Source organism: Diabrotica virgifera, chromosome 4, assembly GCF_917563875.1.
Source record: "Diabrotica virgifera virgifera chromosome 4, PGI_DIABVI_V3a".
NCBI lineage: Eukaryota > Metazoa > Arthropoda > Insecta > Coleoptera > Chrysomelidae > Diabrotica > Diabrotica virgifera.
This window is the reverse complement of record NC_065446.1, coordinates 250082400-250105539: the sequence shown is the minus strand read 5'-3', so window position 1 is coordinate 250105539 and position 23140 is coordinate 250082400. Positions and strand designations below refer to the sequence as shown.

The window sequence follows — 23140 nt, the reverse complement described above, 5'->3', positions numbered from 1 at the left end:
AACCTGTAGAAAAACATGTTTCAAATAAGAAATCTAGCTCAGATAATTTTGAACAAAACTGTTTATTAGCACTTTTTGTATAGAATGAACCGTTCTCACAGAAACAACGTTTGAAGTGACCGGCGATTTTGAATGACAGTTACGTGTGCGAAATCAATTTTTTAAATAAAATGTGTATCATCTCTGCAATTCAAATTCGATATCTTTTGGTCAGCGTATCCTATTGACAGTAATCATAATGTCTATAAAGGAAAAGGGTGCAGTTTTCGTAAGCAACTTTTGCATTTTTCCTCAAATGAAGTCAACTTCTATCTTCTTCTTTTTGTGCCACTCCTATTGGAGATTGGAAGTCATCAAGGCTACCCTGACTTTGTTTACAGCTGACCTAAAAAGTTCATTAGTGGTGCAGCCAAACCACTCTCTCAAATTCCGCAACCATGACATTCTTCTACGGCCTGGATTCCGTTTTCCTTCTATTTTTCCTTGCATTATATTTTGAAGTAATGCGTATTTATGACCTCTCATCAGGTGACCCAAATACTCGAGTTTTCTTCGTTTTATCGTTAACAAAATTTCTGGGTCTCTTCCTATCCTTCGTATTACTTCATAATTTGTGATTCTTTCAACCCAACTTATCTTCAGCATTCGACGGTAGCACCACATCTCGAAACTTTCAATATTTTTTATGTTGTTCTGTTTGAGAGTCCAGGCCTCTACACCGTATAATAGCGTGTTAAATACGTAGCCTCTTAGCATTCTTAATCGTAGAGGGATGCTTATATCTCTGTTGCAGAAGAATTTTCTCATCTTTATGAAGGTGGCCCTGGCAATTTCGATACGTCTTTTTATTTCATTGTTTTGGTCTCCAGTTTCGTTTATTAAAGTTCCCAAGTATTTGTAACTTGATACTTTTTCAATTTGAATGCCGTTTATACTAATATGTGCTGGTTGTGTCATTCTTTTACTGAAGACCATATACTTGGTTTTTTTGATATTAATGTTTATGCCATAATTGTTGCAAGCAATATTTATGTTTGTAAGTAATCGTTGTAATTCTTCTACTGTTCTTGCAACTAGTACAGTGTCGTCCGCGTATCGAATATTATTTACAACCTATCCATTGATTACGATTCCTTCATTTGCTTGCAAAAGGGCTTCCTGACAGATGCTTTCACTATACACATTAAATAGCAGTGGTGACAAAATGCATCCCTGTCTTACTCCTCTACGTATTTCTATTGCTTTTGATATCTCATTTTCTATTTTGATGTTAGCTTTCTGATTCCAATATAAGTTGAGAATTATTCGCAGATCATTATTATCTATGCATTTTCTTTCAAGAATGTCTCTTAGCCTATCGTGGCGTACTCTGTTAAACGCTTTTTCAAAATCGATAAAACATGCATGTACTTCTTGATTAACGTCTAGGCATCTTTGTGTAAGAAGATTCAAACCGAAGAGAGCTTCTCGAGTACCTAGTCCTTTTCTGAACCCCATCTGTGTATTACTAATATCTGACTCTAACTTTTGATAAACTCGGTTGTGGATGATTTTTAGAAATATCTTTAGTAGATGGCTCATTAAAGATATTGTTCGATGTTCTGAACATTCTTTTGCATTGGATTTCTTTGGCAGTGTAACGAATGTAGACAGCAGCCACTCTTGAGGTATAATACCAGTATTGTATACTGTTTTAAATAAGTGCAATATTATACCTATTGATTCATCATTCAAGAGCTTTAGTAATTCAGTAGGAACCTCATCGGGTCCATTTGTCTTTCCAGTTTTGGAATTTCTAAGTGCCATTTCTACTTCACATTTTAAGATTTCAGGTCCCGTTTCACCATTTACCTGGACAATGTTATTTCTGTTGTGCTCAAACAATTCTCTTATGTATTCACTCCATCTATTAATTTTTTCTGTTAAGTCTATAATAATATTTCCGTCTTTGTCCTTAAGCAAACTTATTTGATGTCTTTTTTGGGTTCCTGTAAGTTCTTTTACTTTTTTATGTATACTGAATGTGTCATACTTTCTTTCATAGTCTTCCATTTCTACACATTGTTCTTTAATCCATGATTCTTTGGCCTTCTTTATTATTTGCTTTATGTTCTTATCAACCTCTCTCTATTTTTCTGAATGTTTCTGTTTCTGTTTCTATAAAGCTGTTATAAATAAACGTTGCGCGATTTTTGCCATTTATTACGATTTTCATGAAATTAATCAAATTTATTATTTCCATTGAAAAAAAGAAGAAAAAATAAAAAAAAAGAAAAATAAAATAAAAATTCCATTTTTATTCAGTTGCAATGCGAAGGCAAAACCGTCTTATTTTTCACTTAGAACAGGGAGAGCAAACCAGCACTCTAAATCGACGATTTTCGACTCTAATTGGAGTCATCATCAGAGAGGTGTAGGCCTGCTGCTCTCTGCCATAAGTGACAAATCTACGAAAGCTTATCCCCGCATTGCAACTGACGTTTATGGAGTAGGTGACTAGCACCCTATCTGGCAACTGAAAGGCAAAGTTTTCAACCTAATAGAAACATCAATAATATTGAAAAATATTAAAAGTATTACTAAAAGATTTTTTTTAATTGAAAACTTATTGGTCCATTTCCCTGGTAACACCTCTATGGCTTCTAAAAATTGCAAGCCGGATGGATGCTGAAGCGGAGAAGTTCTAAGTCTGTTTTAAGTGAATGCGTTTTTTTTTGCAAAATGTCAACAAGTTTTACATTATAGGAACGATTTATCTACGGATGCATGATGCAGTTCTGACTGATGATGGTCTGATAGGACCGAAAACGTTTTGAATTTTATTAACCTATTTGGATAATTAAAAAAAAATAAATAAAAATTTATGTACCATTTTACACTCGAAGCTTTTATAGACCGGGAGATATTATACAGAAGTTCAGCCACGATTTTCTCAGTCCTGCCTTTTGCAATACCGGAAGGGTAGACTAAGTACTTGCAAACTGTGGAAACATCCACAAATTTCCTGTGACATTTTCCTGTAAAAACTAGATTTTCCCAAAAAATAAAAATAGGGTTTCGCGATGAATTTCTGAGTCCTGCCATATCCGTAAAATGACACGATAGTATCGATTTTATGAAGAAAATTTTTTGGGCAGGAGGGTTGCAAACGGGCTAACGGAGTAAATATGTATACAAACATGTAAGGAAAATAATGAAATTTTCATGATTTTCTGGGTCCTGCCAACTAAATAAATTAAACATATTTATTTCAAAATGATCAAAAAAAATATTGGCATGACGTCTCCTAATGTTTAAGTATACTTGTCACTTGGAAAATTCTGCGGAAAATTTTCACCCTGATTCCGTGGTTTTCTGAGTCCTGCCGTTAAAAAGTTTTAATACTCAAATGCAATCAATACTTTTTCGGTACTCGGCAGGAAGGTTAAACGGTTCTAGTAAGACGGCAGGAGTCCTAGATTTGTAAGAAAATTCGTGAAAAATTCCACCATGTTCTGAGTCATGCCATTTTGCATATGTTTCAAGAATCTTAATATAAGTCTATTTACAAAGAGGCAGGATGGTTTTATAGTTATTTCGTATATAGGGTGGGGCATTAGTGTGACAAAGTCCAATTACTCGTTTGTCGTAAGAGATACGAAAAAAAGTTATTTAGGTAAAACGTGGGGCAAAGATAGGATCATAATTTAAAAATATTTTCTAATATACAGGGCTACCCGTGTTGACAGGGCGACACAAACTTATGTTTTTTTAAATGGAACACCCTGTATATAATTGAGGCGCTCAGAGCAACAGTGGCCTAACCCACAACCCACAATCTTACCAAAACGCTTTTGTTACATTAAAGTTATCCCTTATTTAAGTATTTTCAGATGCAGATTGGCTAAAGCATTGATTGCTTGAGACACCCTGCATCTGAAAATACTTAAATAAGAGATAACTTTAATGTAACAAAAGCATTTTGGTAAGATTGTGGGTTGTGGGTTAGGCCACTGTTGCTCTGAGCGCCTCAATTTTAAGATTCCTAAGATCATTTTAAGACAATTTAACACAATTCACAAAATCCAAAAATGTTTCCTAAGGGAGCTAGAGCTCTTTGAAGATGGTGCCTTGTAATTAGTTTTTTTTTATATCTCCAGAACGCTTCTATTTCGATACACAAAAACTGGTCCGCCTTTTTATCTTCCAGAGATAAATCGATTCCATCAATTGCGAATCTCTAGTACCGGTGATAGGAGTCCGTTTTGGGTAGGACAACGGTTATTTTATCGCATAACTTTTTTGTCTTTAACTTTTAAGCATTAACTTTTAAGCTTTTAAGCATTTTTGACGCTATATTATTAAATTGTGAGGTATTCTAGTACTAAAAGGTACTCTTGATTTAAGTCGGTAGGATGCACCGTTTTCTAGAAAAATCAATTTTAAAATTTTTCGTATTTTGAATTTAAGAAAAATTTGAATAAAAAAAACGGTGTATTTATCGACTTAAAGCAAGAGTAACTTTTAGTACTAGAATATCTCATAATTTAATACTCTACTGTCAAAAATGCTTAAAAATTAAAGCAAGTTATGAGATTTCGTTGATCTACCCAAGACGGACGCCTATAACCGATACTAGAAATTCACAATTGATAAAATCGATTCATCTCTGGAAGAGAAATAAACGTACCAGTTTTCGTTTTTCTAAATAGTTTTTTTTTATTTTTTTTTCAAATTCAAAAACCGCAAAATTTTTCAAATCGATTTTTCTAGAACCTGGTGTATCCTAACGACTTAAAGCAAGAGTACCTTTTAGTACAAGAATACCCCATAGTTTAATAATCCAGTGTCAAAAATGCTTAAAAGTTAAACACAGAAAAGTTATGCGATAAAATATCCGTTTCCTTACCCTAAACGGACGCCTATGACCGGTACTAAAAATTGACAATTGATGGAATCGATTTATCTCTGAAAGATAAATAGGTGTACCAATTTAAGTTGGCAGGATTCAGAAAATTATGAAAATTTCATTATTTTCATTACGTTTGCATATCTATATACTCCCTTAGTCCTTTTGCAACCCTCCTGCCCAAAAAATGTTCTTCATAAAATTGATAGTATCCTGTCATTCTGTGGATATGGCAGGACTCAGAAATTCATCGCAACTCCCCATTTTTTTCCTCATGAAAAATCTAATTTTCACAGGAAAATGTCACAGGAAACCCGTGGATTTTTCCATAAATTGTAATTATTTTTTCTAACCTTCCAGTATTACAAAGGGCAGGACTTAGAAAATCGTGTTTAAAGTTCTGTTAATATTTCCCGGCTTATTACTCCAATCGTAAATTTTGAGTGAGGAATTAGACAGCAATACTGCAGCCCTGGAATATGCATTTAAAAAACTGGATTGGGCTAAAAGGGGAATAAATATTAATGGCGAATATCTGAGCCACTTGCTCTTTGTTATAGCCGAGAGTTTAAATGAAGCTCACAAAATGATGGAAGAACTAAAACAGGCAATGGAACAAGTAGGCCTGAACATCAACTTTCAAAAAACAAAATACGTGTCCAATTCCAGTGTGTTACAGTTCCAAGTGATGTTATGAGAGTAGGTGGGCACGAAGTACATCAGGTTCTTAGCTATGTCTATTTAGGGCATGAAATTAGAATAGGAAAAAACAATCAAACTTGTGAGATCCAGCGTCGTATAGGCTTGGGATGGGCATCATTTGGCAAGATGCAACATATTTTCTAAATAAAATTTAAAACAAAAAAGGTCCTGTACATAATTGTTATAAAATCAACATATTCTAAAACGAACGCTACCGATTTGCTTGAAGAAAAAAGTTTACAACCAATGCATACTGCCGGTAATAACATATGGTTCCGAAACCATAACTTTGACTAAACATTTCAACTTGAGAAAAACACAAAGAAAAATGGAAAGAGCAATATTGGGAATAGCATAAAGAGATGTGGTACCAAACAGGATAGTGAGAGAGAGGACCAAAGTGACAGATGTCATAGAAAAAATTGCACAAACCAAATGGAAATGGGTTGGACATGTAGTATGATACAATTGATCCAAAAGATGGCATAACCCAGACATCCAAAGTGAAAGTTATCCTCTAGCACCAAATTGTTCTATATGGTCTACATAATGTTCAGAAAAAAGTCACACCATTTTGAGCGTCGGGTTTGGGGGGGGAGAGGGGGGAGAAATCGGTATTTTCGTAGTTTTTTACGTTTTTCGTCAATATTTCTAAAAGCAAGCGGTTTAGCATGGACAATCTTCTATACAAAAATGTTCTACCTTAAATTTTAAATAAAAAAGACCCTATGCATAATCCTTTTAAAATGGACCGTTCCAAAGTTACAAAGAAAGTATAGTGTAATTGGTCCAAAAAAAGGCCTAACCTAGAAATCCAAAGTAAAAGTTTTCCTCCAACACCAAATTGTTCTATATGGCCCACATATTGTTCAGTAAAAAGTTACACCATTTTGAGCGTCCGGTTTTGGGGGGAGATGGGGGAGAAGTCGGTAAATTAGTAGTTTTTTTTACGTTTTTTCAATATTTCTAAAACTATGCTTTAGCGTAAACAATGTTCTATACAAAAATGTTCTACATAAAATTTAAAACAAAAAAGGTCCTATACATAATTGTTATAAAATCAACAGTTCCAGAGTTATGGAGGGTGAAAGTGGAGGTTTTCGATACTTATTATATTATTTGGGCAATTGATTATGATTTTGGGTGGTGAGGTTGACGTTTCTTCAAGGGCTTATCACTAACATACCATTGACCACTGAAATAGCAAATTTTATTTACAAAACACAATCCTGTTAAAGAAAATTTCTTTCATCAGTAATAATATTATAAATTGCCAAAAAAATATAAAAAGTATCGAAAACCTCCACTTTTCTTTCTCTGTAACTCTGGAACCGTTGATTTTATAACAATTATGTATCGGACCGTTTTTGTTTTAAATTTTATGTAGAACATTTTTGTATAGAACATTATTTACGCTAAAGCATAGTTTTAGAAATATTGACGAAAAACGTAACAAAAACTACTAATTTACCGACTTCTCCCCCATCTCCCGTCCAAACCGGACGCTTAAAATAGTGTAACTTTTTACTCAACAACATGTGGACCATATAGAACAATTCCACTTTTACTTTGGATTTTTGGGTTAGGCCTTTTTTGGGCCAATTATACTATAGGTACTACCTCCGTAACTTTGGAACCGTCCATTTTAGAAGGATTGTGCGTAGGGCCTTTTTTATTTCAAATTTAATGTAAAACATTTTTGTATAGAAGGTTGTTCATGCTAAACCGCATAGTCTTAGAAATATTGACGAAAAACGTAAAAAACTACGAATTTACCGATTTCTCCCCCTCATCCTCCCAAACCCGACGCTCAAAATGGTGTGACTTTTTATAAACATTATGTAGACCATATAGAACAATTTGGTGTTGGAGGATAACTTTCACTTTGGATGTCTGGGTGTGGGTCTAGTTATACCATACTAATGTAGCATGTTTAAATGATAATAGGTTGACCAAAAGACTCATAGAATGGAGACATAGAGAAGATAAAAGGCATCGAGGTAGACCGCCAACAAGATGGAAGGATGACTTGAGAAAAACAGTGGAAAATTGGATACAGAAGGCACAAGATAGAAAACAATGGAAGAATAGGGAGGAGACCTATATCCAACAGTGGATGCAAGAGGTTGAAGAACGATGATGATGATGATGACGTAAGTTTTTATAACTATGGTATACAGCCAATTATAGGGATTTCCCATTTAAATTCTATATATCTAAATTATTAAATCGATTATACAGACTTTTTGTTCACAAAATCAAATTTTCATTATAAAATTACCTCAAATATTACTCTCCCTTTTCCCCTACCAATAAAGGCGTGCTAAATGGCCATCGCAACTGTCTGTGCGTACCCCACTTCCCTCCATACTTTTAATTAACAGAGCTAAATGGTTTAATGTGTCCCCAGACATTACTTTAATCTGGTGCTAATTATAACGTCCCTTCCAACGAATCTATTCTCACCCTCTTGCCGCCCTACGCCCCCGCAAACTTCCATCGAGCAGCATTCGAGTCGAGCGATTCTGTTTTTGTCTTCTGAGTGCCGTGCCATTGCCAGTTTTTATGAAAATGAAAGTTTAAGGGTATCTTTAATTTAAAACAGTAAGATTACATAAGTGAAAATAAAGGAAAAACATTAAAATAAATAGAAAAATATTGGCTATCCTATTCTTCTTTAAGTACCATCTTCGCGACGGAGGTCGGCAATCATTATAGCTATTCGGATTTTAGAGACGGCTGCTCTGAAAAGTTCATTTGATGTACATCCGTACCATTCTCTCAGGTTGCGCAGCCACGATATTCTGCATCTCCATATGCTTCTCTTTCCTTGAATATTTCCCTTCATAATCAATGGAGCAAGCTGTATCTCTATCCACGTGTAATATGTCCGAGATATTCCAATTTTTTCTTTATCCATATTTCTCAGAGCCTCTTTGTTTGTGACGTGTTCTGTCCACGATATTTTCAGAATTTTTCTGTACACCCACAGCTCGAATGATTCTAGTTTTTTCATTGATGCAGCATTCAAGGTCCAAGTTTCCATTCCATATAACAAAGTCGAGAAAACGTAGCACCTAGCCAACCTAACTCTTAGCTCCAACTTCAAATCTCTTGTGCAGAGCACTTTTCCCATTTTGTTAAAATTTGCTCTAACTTTTCTATTCTGATTTTGATATATTGGCTATAGTAGTTTATTATTATAGAAATATGGTTAACTGAACAATGTCACGAAATAGAGGAGTATGAAAAGAAATATGATAATTTCAATATTCATCGGAAAGTGAAGGATATGATGTCGGGAAAACAAAATAATATATAGATAGATAGATAGATAGATACATTTATTTCCTTTTAAAATTTTACAATTTTATGGAAAGGGTGAGAACAAATACTTCGTTCCTTTTTTTCATCCCAAGAAACACACAATATGTTTATTTTAGGGATAAACAAAAGAAAGAAATAAATAAAAAAAAAAAAAAAACAACGAGTTATATAAGAATTAATTAAAGATACAAAGTATAATTTACGTATTTAACTATTCATTTATGATGAAAGACCTAAGTTTTAGAACATTCCAGATATAGCCAGCTATTATTTTAGCTGAATACACTGTAATGTTATTTAAGGTATGAGTTACAGTATCAATATCGGCTATATAATTAATGGATGATTGTTTCATACAAGAATATATTGGACAATCAAAAAGTATATGTTCAATTGTTTCTAACTCCTTATTGTTACAAATAGTACAGATTTCATTAGGATTAATTTTATATGTAGAATCCTTATAAGTGAACGTTAAGCAGAATGAATTACATAATCGAAGCTGTGCAATAGTTCTTGTAATCTGGATGGGCATTTTTAGGCATAAGTATTTTTGACTTAATTCGGAAAGAGCTAGGTGTTTATATAAGGGGAGAAAATTGGATTGCTGACAAAGAGAAATATCTAATTCTGAGAGCTTATTTTTAAATTTGATTAACAAGGCTTTTCTATTCAGTTGTAGGGAATGAAGGGAGAGATTATTCCAAATAGGTTCAGCATCAATAAAAGTAAAAAGTGATTTTACCTGCGCTGCCCAGTTATACCTGCTATCGGTCTCCATCAGTTGTAGTTGACGAAAAAAGCACATTTTGGGGTAACGGGAATCGTCCATCATATAAATTTTCTTTAACCAGTTTAGTGTCCACTTGAATATATTATACAAGAGTTTGACTCTGCCGCATTCTACTCTGACTATGTAACCGGGTGTGGATATGGGAAGCATAAGAATTCGTTTTAGGAATTGTACTTGAACTTGTTCGAGAACATCTACATAACGGAGTGCCCATACAGAAATACAATTGGAGATTGTACTTGTTACTAATGCATCAAAAAGTTGTAGCCTCGTTTGCATGCAGTCAATTTTAAGTTTAGCTAGAACAGGTATAAGTGCTCCAGTTGCTTGTTTAGCTTTCGCATTACTCACATCTGCCATTTCACGGAATAGAGACGAAGAGGCAAAAGTCACTCCAAGGTAATTATAGGTGTTAGTTAATAGAATGGGATATTGATTGAAAGTGAATTTAATATTATTTTTTTAAGTTATAAGGACCCCTAGAGAAACACATAATTTTAGTTTTAGCAGTATTGACAGTAAGTTTGTTTTGTTTGCAGTAATCCTCCAACATTTTTAATTTTTTTGATATATCGATCTCCGAGTGACCTACATGTGAGGTACCTACATGTTATAAAAGACTCGAACAGTAACATTCTACAGATATAAAACAACATCTAAACAGATGGACAGAATACGTAAAAGAACTATTCGGAGACAGATAAAGAATCATAGCTGATGAATCTGAAGAATCGGGATCAAAAATTGTAAAACAGGAAGTTCAATACGCATTAAAACAGACAAAAGGGAAAAATGCTACAGGTCCGGATGAAATCCCAATTGAGTTTCTTAAACTGATCGATGAAGAAATGATAGACATTTTAGTAGAACCATGTGATCATATATTTATCAAACATGTATTTTACCAAAAGAATGGTTAGTGTCCACATTCGTAATTATTCCTAAGAAGCAAAATGCAAAAGAATGCTCAGAACACCGTACATTTGTATTAATGAGAAATGCTTTGAAAGTATTTCTACGAGTAATCCACAACAGAATTTACAGAAAGCTGGATGATGAAATTAGTGATTAGGCTTTAGAAACGGTATGACCATGGAAGCATTAATCGGTATAAATGTGCTCATGCAAAGAAATCTAGACATGAACCAAGACATGTACATATGCTTTATTGATTTTGAAAAAGCATTTGACAAGGTACAGTACGATAAACTAATTAATATCTTAAAACTGAAAAATATCGACAGCCGCGACATCAGAGTAATTTCAAACCTCGACTGTAACCAGAAAGTCAAAATAAGAATTGAGGATCAAATGTCGGAAGATATACAAATTCTTCGGGGTGTAAGACAGGGCTGTATATTTTCACCACTGATGTTTAATATATAGCGAAGCCGTCTTCCAAGAAACTTGGATGGGATGCTCATAGACTCCCTCTACAGATGGGGTAAACTTTCCTCGCCTTCATGTGATTGCGGCGCTGCGAGACAAATGATCAGGCATATAATACATGACTAAAGACTTCGTAATAGTAGCCAGAGAGTCAATAGAATATACCCAATGTATTGGGTAATGTATAAAAGTAAATTTAATAACCTATTCTATGATGTAAGTCATACGTTAAATAAATAAAAACAGATATACATAATATTAAAACTATTTTATGCCGTTATCATTTTAAAGGTAGATAAGTAGAAATTCTTCATGTGACAGTATCTGTTAATTTTGTTGACCTCACGTCGTGATTGATCCGTTCCCACGTTTTTCCGACCATTATCTCTATTATCGAAAACAAAACTGTGGCTCTCGATAATCAGTAGGTATATTCAAACATAAGTATTATAGATTAAGAGCCGGGATGGGTAAAATTTGCTAATCATTTTAGGCACGATAAGAGTCTATAACTTAAATAGCCGAACCAAAAAAAACCTATGAGAACTATGCCGTCAATTTTCAGTGGCACATGCGTCGACAGTGGAAAATCAAACTTTCCACTTATGGCCGGCATAAATAAATTAAAGGGTACCCTCCAGGGCTGGATTGACATATGGGATGAATGAGCTATACCCCAGGGCGGCAAATTTTGGTAAAAAAGTAAAAAATGGCAGGGGGAGAGGGCGGCATTGTGGAAATCTTCAAACCGCCTCTGGGTACCCTCCCGTTAAGACAGGCAAGATGCCCTCACTCCCAGAATTCAATTCTCTGTGATTAAAAAATGAGACAGTGTAATTTTTACCCACCATCTCCCATGTCTCCCACATTCTCTCTCCCCACCATCAAAAACCACATTTTTGGTTTTTATTTTTTTATGTGGGATGCAATGATTTATAAATAAATAAATTTTAAAATTTTAAAAAATTCACACGCATAGTTTAGTCTTTTACAAAACATGTAGGTATATTTTTACAGACCCTTATAATACCTTTTTATTTTAACTAAAGCTATTTCGGAAACGGACTTCGCTAGAGCGAAAAAATAGTACCGTTCTGTTCAAAATTCTGCAGGGAATACACCTGCCAAATTCCATAAAAATCGGTTAAGTCGTTTCGGAGGAGTATGGCAACAAACACTGCGACCGGAGAATTTTATATATATAGATGTTAAATATTTAAATGGCTATTAAAAAATAACGGTTGGTGATAGGAAAGTGAAAATTTAGGGTTGAATGTACCTTTTGGTTTTACATCATATAAAATTAAAAAAGAACAGTTTGCCCAAAAAAATAAAAAATAATTATTGGGGGCAAGCCGCCTTTTTACTTAGTTTGGTCGTACCAACTCAGAAACCTTCCCTGGTTCATGTACAACAACTTTCATTAAGGTCGTCATATGATCAAATGCATAGTTTGCGAGTCTATAAGGTACATACATACATACATACATATAGTCCGTCCGCTATAACTTTTCCCATGCGGTACGATTAATTTTCAATCAAATTAAGTCAAAACATAAATTGAAACGAACGTCGATGTGTATATACATTTTGTATACTGTATACCTACTATATACTACACACATCGGCGTACGTTTCACTTTCTGTTTTGACTTAATTTGATTGAAAATGAATCGTACCGCATGAGAAAAGTTATAGCGGACGGACTATACATACAAACATTCATTTTTATTCATATAGAAGAGGTAATATTTAGATGGCTGTTAAAAAATAACGCTTGGTGATAGAAAAGTGAAAATTTGGGGTTGAATGTATCTTTTGGTTCTACGTCGTATAATATTAAAAAAGAACAGTTTGTCCAAAAAGATAAAAAATAATTATGGGGGGCAAGCCCCCTTTTTACTTAGTTTGGTCGTACCAACACAGAAACCTTCCCAGGTTCATGTACAACAACTTTCATTAGGGTCATCATATGATCAAATGCATAGTTTTCGAGTCTATAAGGTATATACATACATACAAACATTCCTTTTCATTTATATAGATGATCCTTAAGCTAATACCGAACCCTAATTTATGGTTTCTGTACCTTAATTTATGGCCTCTGTGGAGCGACGCGTTTTTCCCGTGAATTGTCGGTAAAATGACATGGTTCAAAGGAATTTAACATATAGGTACTAAGGCGTCCACCCTAGCTGGGCTGATACCATCAGTGCCGTGGTAATTTTACTATCTAGTGGTCTAACTACGTCGTGTTAAGCAACTTAATAAACTTCTACCGCCCACACTGGCGGTGTACCGTGATATTCTTGGGGACATGATGATCCGACTAATTTTATAGTACTCTAGGGTGCCAATTTTACTCTCTTTCCTTTTCATTATTATATATTTTCTAACTCTGTTTGCCGACGTTTAAATTGGTAAACTGGTAAAGCGCGCTTCTCTACTCTGATAATTTTTACAAGACGGTGATTCATTGTCACTTGTCATTCAATATTGCTCTCAAAATAGTGTATGAGTCACCTTCTTGAAATTACTTAGACGCGTCGTTGTTCCGAACGTTTACGATGCCTAAAATGATTAGCAAATTTTACCTATCCCGGCTCTTAGTCTATAATATTCAAACATAAGTATTATTTAACGGCAGCATTTATCAAAGTAGGTACCTGTCCAAACAAACAGAGGGGAAAAGCCAGCCCAGCCAACTAGATTCACTTTGTGTGTACGGTAGCATATGATATATTGTTGACAAATACTTCCATCCATCTGTCACATTAAAATTATTTTAATTGACTAATTTGACGGTACTCGAAACAGTGATTGCCAACAAAAATGTTTGATTATCGATGAGCTGACTAAATTATGATTTTAATAACATTTACATTGAGTAATAGATTTCTGGGTACAGTTAAGAGGATAATGCATTTTAGCATAGCTACTAAACACATACTTCATAGTAAACATCATACAAACACATTCAATGTTGTGTCAATATTTTTATCATTTTTTATAAAATGAGCTTAGTAGTTGATATCAATATACAATTCTGGACAAAAATCGTGTAAAGACCGTGTAATTTGGACCCCTTCAGAAGAAATTACGATATATTGAACGTTTTCCATAACAAGATATTAACTTTTTAAGAATAAAGAAAATTCACAGCGAACAAATTAGAAGAGGAACTAGAACGATTTTATCAACAGCTAGACGAAGCCTTATTGGTGACTAATAATCACGAAATTAATATCATATATGCTCATATTAGTAGATTTTAACGCGAAAGTTGAAGAAGGCGATCACCTATTTGGATATAGCCTTGGTCAGGAAAACGACAGAGGGGATAGATTAATACGGCCAAGACAAAGATCTAGTCATAACTAATACTGGGTGTAGGTTTTTTTTGGGAGGTCAGAATCTTCAAAAGACCGTCTGGGAAGGTGTCCCAGGTGTGTCGGATTCGATCCGTCACGCTTTACCGTGCCGAACCGCCTACCGACTAAACTCACCTCCTCTTCCTCCAGCCGACAGGTCTGGAGCCGCTCTTGGTCTGACCCGTCGACCTTACTCATAACTCCCCCCGGGCACCCTCTGCGTGCACTCCGTAGATTAAGCGGCCACCCAGCCGCCCCGTCCCGCACACACCCCGCACAAAGACCGGTCGGTGAAGACGACCGTCCCGTGCAGCCCATGTGCGGGTGGGGCGACCGGGGTGCCCCCAATCCAACATGAACTAGCAAAAGGATACCAGTCGACAGTTACGAGCAACTCCAAACATTCGTGCTTTCATCAATTCGCACTCACACTCATACCCATTCATTCTACAGTTAAAAGGAAGCAGTCAGTGAGGTTGAGTGTAAAAATCCTCCCCCACTACCTGATACAAAACAAAAAACAGACTAAAAAAAAACAAGACAAAACAGAAAGTAAACAAAACAATACAAAGGAGGTCAGCATGGGTCAGATATAAAAGGTCCTCCCCCTGCTGACTACCGCTTACAACACGCAACACATTTGAGTAATAAAATTGATTTAAAATGATAAATATTGTATAAATAAGATTGAAGAAGTAAATAAGGAGATAAAACAAGATAAAATAAATAAATAAGTAAAACTAGTTAAAATAAGACAGACAGCGCAGGTTGGATGTAAAGGATCCTCCCCCCACTGGTTGCCATCTGCGACACAAAAATAAAAACGTTAACAAATAAATAAATAGACGGTCATCCCGCTTGTAGTCGCCTCTCTTTCTCCTCTTTGTGCTTCATTGTCTTCGTGACAAAAGCAATGATCAGGTCGAAGTCTCTCTTGCTATTGATAGCTTTATCAATTAGCTCGTGAGGCTCGCCTAGAGGGGATCCCAGTCCCAGCTGCAGCTCGGTACGTCCCGCCTGGTATGCAGGGCACACGAAGACAACATGCTGCGCGTCATCCACTACTCCACACTCAGGGCATAGATCGTCCAAGGTTTTCCCTATACGATGAGTAAACTTCCTGAACGATCCATGTCCCGTCAAAAATTGTGTGAAATAGTAGCTGACGCGCCGATGCCGGCACTCGTACCACCTCACCACATCTGGAATCAGGGATCTCGTCCAGGCCGCCTTCTCGACTTCAGCTGCCCATTCCCTCTGCCACATCTCTAGACTTTTTTTCCTTTCTTGTGGACCTGAACCTATTGCCCCGTTGTCGCCCCTCTGGTACATTCGGACTCTTTCTCTGGCCAGGATGTGCACCGGTACAGACCCAGCCACCACCTGTAAGGCAATGGTTGATACGGTTCTGTACGCGCTGCACACCCTGATCAGAGGTTTCCTTTGTGTCGTAAGAAGCACGTCTTTATACTTTTTCATTCGAAGGACCTCGTGCCACACTGGGGCTCCGTATAAAACTATGGATAAGATGGATTGTGCCATCACTATTCTCTTCTGGGATCAAGGACCCCCTATATTTGGCATAAATTTATTTAGTATAGAGGTCCTTTCTTCTGCCTTCCGACATGCTTCTTGTACGTGTTGTCCGAATTTAAGCTTGTCGTCGAAAGTAATTCCGAGGTATTTAACCGTCTTTTGGGGTCTTATTACAGAGCCTTTATATCCAAATATTATGTCATCTCTCTTTCTTGGTCCCCTCAAGATAATGGATTCTGTCTTCTCTACTGCTAACTTTAGATCATTTCTCTCTATCCAATCGGCCGCGGCGGTCTTCTGTATTGCTTCGTTTACTTTTTGTATTATTCCCCTATTCATGTCGTCTTCGACCAGTAAGGCTAGGTCGTCCGCGTATGCAATCGCTCTCACTCCTCTCTGCCTGTTTACTTCTAGTACCCCGTTGTATAGTATATTCCAAAGTAAGTGTCCCAGGACTGACCCCTGGGGTACACCCGCGGTCATTTCTTTCTTCTTTTTCTTCGATATGCATACGGTTCTTTCAGATAGATAGTCCTAACTCTTGAAAGCAAAGCTTGAAAATAAATATCAAGAAGACAAAAACAATGATTATAAGTAGAAATAGAAATAATTACCCAAACGTAAAGATATATGTCTCTGGAGAAGAAGTCGAAGAGGTCAGGCAATTTAAATACTTGGGTTGTGCGCTGAACGAGGGTTGGGACCCTGAGACTGAAATAAAGAGCAGAATAGAACAAGCCAGGAATGCTTTTTTATAGCTTTGTTTTCTGACTGATTGCAAGCTAGGTTTCAACCTGATGATGCATTTGACCTGTTTTCTTGTAAGGAATGGAAGCATGGACGTTAAAGAACATCTCCATTAATAAACTTGAAGTCTTTGACATGTGGTGCCTACACTGGCGGATCCAGGGGGGTTTCACGGGGGTCATGACCCCCCCATAATTGTAAACCCACTTATCCTACGGTTGGTAAGACTAAGTGACCTTGCATCAGAGAAAAGTAATTAAATCACCCTCAAAACCCATGACACCCCCCAAAAAAATTTCTAGATCCGCCACTGCAATGCTTAGAATATCATGGACGGACAGAGTCAGAATTAATGAGAAAGTATTAAGAAGAGCAGACTTCCAGGATAGGGAACTTTTTAATTATGTAAAAAGTAAGAAAACTGCATTCTTAGGGCACATATTACGACGAGAACGTTATACTTTTCAGCAACTAGTACTAGAAGGAAAGATAGACCTGACAAGACAATGTACGGTGGTCGCTGAAATGCACGGCAACTTAAGAAGAAGAAGAAGAAGAAGAAGAAGAAGAAGAAGAAGAAGAAGAAGAACTAAAGCGTGGGATTAACAAGATCTTTTTCTAGTGTTGATGTTAAATCTGATTGCTTTCCTATTGTATGACTGCTTCCAGGAAAATATTTGTTTTTGTTTTCTATTTTGCTCTAAGTTATTTCTGGAACCTAAAAGGCGGATCCATATTTTTCAGTTTACATTTATCATAAACCCCTTCATTTTTTCCATAGCCTAGCTCTGAAGATGGCTCTTTTAGCCGAAAGCGCTCAGCTAGATGTTGTAGCTGAGCGTTAGTCTAGAACACTTTTAGAGAGAAAATATGGACATTGAGGCATTTTAGAGCACGAGATTATGCTTCCACAAATTAATTACAGAATTTTTTTTTCTAGGAGATAGTGGTATTTTGCACGCACACATATTCTATTTTTACACTTTCTTTGAGGCCAGCTCTTAGTACGCTACTGAGGAAAAGCAGTTAAAAATCCAAAATTTACCTACCTAATTATATGTCAATACCGCAGGATGACAGAGAGAAAGAGTATTTTGTTATTCAAATACGTTTAAAATCGCATCGATTAACCGGGTGTAGGTATTTGCTTTTGACGAACAAGAAGAAGCTAATAGCTGATTCAGTGTTTTCTTTTGTTGGAAATCGTGCCTAAGTGGACAAAATCGTGAGACGGCTGCTTGTTTTTGTAGACACTTCTTCAAAGAAGGAGAACCAACAGGTAACGTCTAACAATACAATGATAAATGGGAACGGAATTGTGGAGTGGAGTGTCGAAGGTGATGAGATTTAAAAATACATTTTTGGATACTATATTTACTTAGATATATTGTTATTGTATGGTAATTCATGTAAATAATTATGTTGGATTCATAATTTGATGTTAACAATGTAATAGATTCACTAAACAATCAAATGATTTCCAAGCATGGCAATTTTTAAGCCTCGAATAGGTACAAAATTTTAGCCCCGATAATTTTAGTAGGTACTCTAGAAAATTTAATACACATAATAATCAGTGACGGGTTCATAAAAAGATGCTGAAGATACCTTGGACAGCAAGAAAACTAATGAGGAAGTACTAAGGAGGGACAACAGGGATAGAGAAATGCTAAAGACTGTTAAACACCGAAAAATGTCTTATCTGGGACATATAGTGAGGAGAAATCGGTATATAATAATGCTACAACTGATCCTTAAAGGCAAAATAGAGGGCTGTGCAGTGGCGGCTCGCGACCTCAGTATGCGGGTAGGCTACACATATTCTTCGGGTAGGCGATAAAAAATATCCTACAATTTGTAATACATTTTGAGCCGTCTTGCAATACTAAATGTAATCTATGAGCGCAACAATGTGTAAAAATTGCTTTTGGAGCATCTACTTTAATTTTTGATTGTAATCCGTTTAAAGAGCCAGCCATTACACTTGCACCATCGTAAAATTGAGCAATTTATTTATTTTTGTAATCATATGGCTCAAGCACGTTTGAAATTAAACTATATAGAGCGTCTGCAGATCTATTCTCGCTAACATCAAAAAACCCTAAAAATCTTTCTGTTACCTGACCAACTTTTTTAACAAAACGGATTGTTAAAGTACACTGTGATTTTTCGGTTATATCAGTAGTATCGTCCGCTAGTATAGAAAAAAATTGACTTTCAGTAATTTCTGTTGAAATTTCATTTTTGGCGTAATCGGCAAGGCAATCTATTAAATCATTTTGTATTGTTTTTGACAAACCCGTGAACACCCCTTCTATTTTTTAACATGATCCTGGATTTCCTGATCGCGTTTAACTACTAAATTAAAAATTTCTTTAAAATTACCCATGTTTGAAGAATTATGGCTCTCATCACGACCGCGAAATGCAGGTTCTTGTTTTACTAACAGAATTGTAACATCAATTTCTTCAACTTCTTCAATCTTTTTCAACTTCTTCATTATATATCTTATTAGATAGAGAAATTTGTCCAGCTAAAGCACTGTCAATAGTTTGTTTATTTTTTTCTAACCGTTTTAAATCTAAGCAATTGTTTAAATGTTCTTTCGAAGATTCATGTTTTTTTACACTAGCTGATAAATTTTTCAAATCTGAATATCCCTGACTCACCCAAACATTTTGCTTCAAATTTGAGAGCAACAGACAAGGCCAACAGAAAAGTGAATTTTTAAAATAACTTCCGCTTAGCCATTTATGATTTTCATACCATATTGTTTTAAACGATCTCGAAAATGGTCGATTGTCTTTTGTCTTATCTGTGGATAAAATTGTTAAATTTGGTAAAGGCCGGCCCATTGAAATAATTTCTGACCTTTCTTGATTTTGGCGCCTTGAATAAGGCGTCTCGATCAAACTGCATATTACATCGTTTAAAATATTCATATTCGATGACTAAAGTTTTTCCACCAATAAAACTAACACACCTACGTTTCAACAACGTCAAATATTACTTATTTTATTTTTGTATCAAATAATAATTTACTCTTCGAATAAATTGATAAGTTAACAATTAACCTCGCTTTAAATTTTTAATTATCTATAAATTCTAATAACACTTCTATCTATAGCTATAAAATATAATGGACGACTGACAAATAACTATTCACAGATTTATTTGTCGTTAGTGAATTATTACTAAATTAATATAAAATTAAAATGCCCTTCAATAGACCGATCTCAAATTTACCTGTTTATTATTCAGTTTTCATAAACAAATTTAATTTGTCCTACCTAGTTTTATTCAATACTTAACCTACTAATAACAGCCAAAATCAAAAAACAAAATTATTTAAAACAGTTTCACAAGACACAAGAGAAGCAACTGATAAAATTTTGTAGGTCCGGCTATAAGACTCTGTGCCTATCCGCCCGTTCAAAATCGTAGAATACGCGAGACCTGCAGCAGGCCTGCTCGCGTAAACAGAGAGAGATCGCACGTCAATTCGGGTGTTGGCGTCGTTCTATTTCAGGCTACGTTTTCAAGTGCCTGACCCAGGAAGAATATAGAATCTTATACAGTACTACTGATACTACAAGGAGCGTACAATAATTATAACTACGGAGAAAATTTTTTTGATATTTTTACAAATAATTTGGATAATTTTTGCTATTTTATTGTAGGTATTGTGTCAAAATTTATAAATTACAATTTTGAAATAAGTAATTTATATTAATAATTTATATTATTGTACTACATTTGAAGAGGGTAGGCGGCGCCTACCTTGCCTACCCCGACGGGCCGCCCCTGGGCTGTAGAGGTGTAGGAAGAAAAACGAGTCTTTTGGTTAAAAAACATTTGTGAAAGGACTCAGATATCAAATGGAGGACAACTACCTATTCCATATTTCAGAAGATCGAGAAGCCTTTGCAATAGTAATAATTCTATGGTATGTGAAGAAGTGAAAAACATAATATTTTAATAGAAGGGACTCAAAAACGTCATTATATGGCATTATAACAAGTTATTTTGATTCAAAACAAGTTGTTGATCAAATTTTATAGTGTAGAAAACTTTAAAATACCGTTTTTTACATTTTCCTCCATTGCCAAAATACATCATCATCGATTTGGCTGAAAATTTGCCCACAGATAGCCAAAATATGGGACTTTAAGTGGTTAGAAGGATTTGAATTATATTACAATACGAAAAAAGTTACATGCAGTAATATCAGCCTCAAAAGTATATTAGTCCAATCGGGATAGCATTTGACCTTACATGCCGAGCTGCCCAAAATTTTATTTTTCTAATCTTTTGGGGAATCAATAGTAGTCTAAATTTAAAATCACGAATGAATTCCTCCGTTATGTTAGCCGCCATCTTGATTTTAAAGGAGAACCTGTTTTGCTCAATATATCCGGCATTTTTAACTTTTCGACAAAAATGTTAGGAACTGAAATTGTTCCAAATAAATCGTGTTTACAATTATTACAATTTCTTTTTAACCGTTTTTGCCGTGGGGTCCATATTTTCAGTAGTAATTGCACAAGAGCTCTAAAATTCTATATTAATTTTAGAGTTCGAGTGCAATTTGTTGCGATTATTTCATGAATAAAACTGTTCAAAACCAAAATTTTATTGTAATTTATATATGTAAGTACCAATTAGTGAAAAAGAAAAAAAAATTAATATAGTTGTATTTATTAACATAGTACGTAGGCATTGCTATTTGTAAGCTTTATTTTTTTTTATTTTTTATTTTTAAGTGTATACTGGACAATTTTATACTTATGAACGAATAATAATTGTATACCTATGTAGTTACGTAGCTAAAGGTTCTGAACCAAGGCCAGAATAAAATAAAAAAAAGTACCAATTAGTGAAATTAAACACACAGTTGTTATAAATATGTATTTGACGGTTGAAAGTCATCACTTTTATAATTTTTAAAAACATTTGTAATTAATGTCACTGAATGTATTTTTTCGTAGCAACGAAGGGCATCTGACGTAATATGCTTAACGACGGGAGATTATCAAAAATTATCACCTTAATTTGCATGTCTGTAGCTTTCTATTGGTCAGAATCTCCTATGAATGAAATAATCGAGTTAATTCTACTTACAGTAGATGCCTATATTTTTTACTATGATATTGCATGTAACTTTTTTGGTATTGTAATATAATTCAAATCCTTCTCACCACTTAAAGTCCTATGTTTTGGCTATCTGTGGGAAAATTTTCAGCCAAATCGATTATGATGTATTTTGGGAATGGAGAAAAATTTAAAAAACGGTATTTTAACGTTTCCTACACTATAAAATTTGATCAAAAACTTGTTTTGAATCAAAGTAACTTGCTATAATGCCAAATAATGACATTTTTGAGTCCCTTCTATTAAAATATTATATTTTCTATTGATACTTTACGATAGAAAATGCAAATTTGTTTAAATAAACACCAAATCACTGTAAAATCGCATAAAATAACATTTTGAGAAAAAAAGAAGAAGAAGATTTTTTTACCTTAAATATCTTATTTTTACGTCCCGCAGAAGCTATATACCAATTTTCAGACAAATCGGAGCGGAGGTCCAAAATTTTTTTTGCTCCAAAATTGAGTGATTTGAAATGGAATCACCCTTACACAGTGTAATAGTAATACCGATGCAGTCTTTTACAAATAGTTGTTTGATAAAAAATATTGAGAGACCTAAAAATTCGATAATTTAGAATTTTTTTTAAATCAATGGGAAAATCCCTAAAAAACTAATACAGGATTACATCCAAATGGATTGCAAAACGTTTTCCATCTAAATTAGATTATCTTCAGTGCATTCTGTAAGTAGATGAACCTAGCACACTATTAAAAGTGGTAAACTCAAAATATATGGTTTACATAATATTATGATTGTATAAAATATGGCGACTCCATACGGATTATATGCTATGAATACTCAATGGGCAACATGGTTTCCTGCTCGAATAGAACGCGTGGTTGGTCTGTGCCCATTGAACTGGCAAGAACCACGCGTTCTATTCGAGCAGGGAACCATGTTGCCCTTTGAGTATTCATAGCATATAATCGACTTGAAGTCGCCATATTTTATACAATCATATTACGTAAACCATATATTTTGAGGTTACCACTTTTAATAGTGTGCTAGATTCATCTACTTAGCAGAAGATGCACTGAAGGTGATCTAATTTATATCGCAAACGTTTTGCAATCCATTTGGATGACATTTTAAGAAGTTTTTTAATAAACATTTTATACCTACCAATATACAAATCGAAGTTTATTATTTCTGTATTAGTTTTTTTAAGTATTATATGGTGCGTTGAATAGTTCACCACCCGGTACACACCCGGTATTGACTTAGCATACATAA

General features: G+C 34.9%; 1 protein-coding gene across 1 annotated transcript in view; it reads left to right on the top strand.

Moving 5' to 3' along the window:
- Positions 1 to 7518: 7518 nt before the first annotated feature.
- Positions 7519 to 23140, top strand: part of LOC114326880 (homeobox protein Hox-B7-like) — a 171367-nt gene continuing 155745 nt past the window's right edge. Inside the window, exon 1 of the mRNA XM_050648843.1 lies at positions 7519 to 7743. The gene's annotated coding sequence lies outside the window, so the exon portion shown is untranslated. The remainder of the gene's footprint in view (positions 7744 to 23140) is intronic.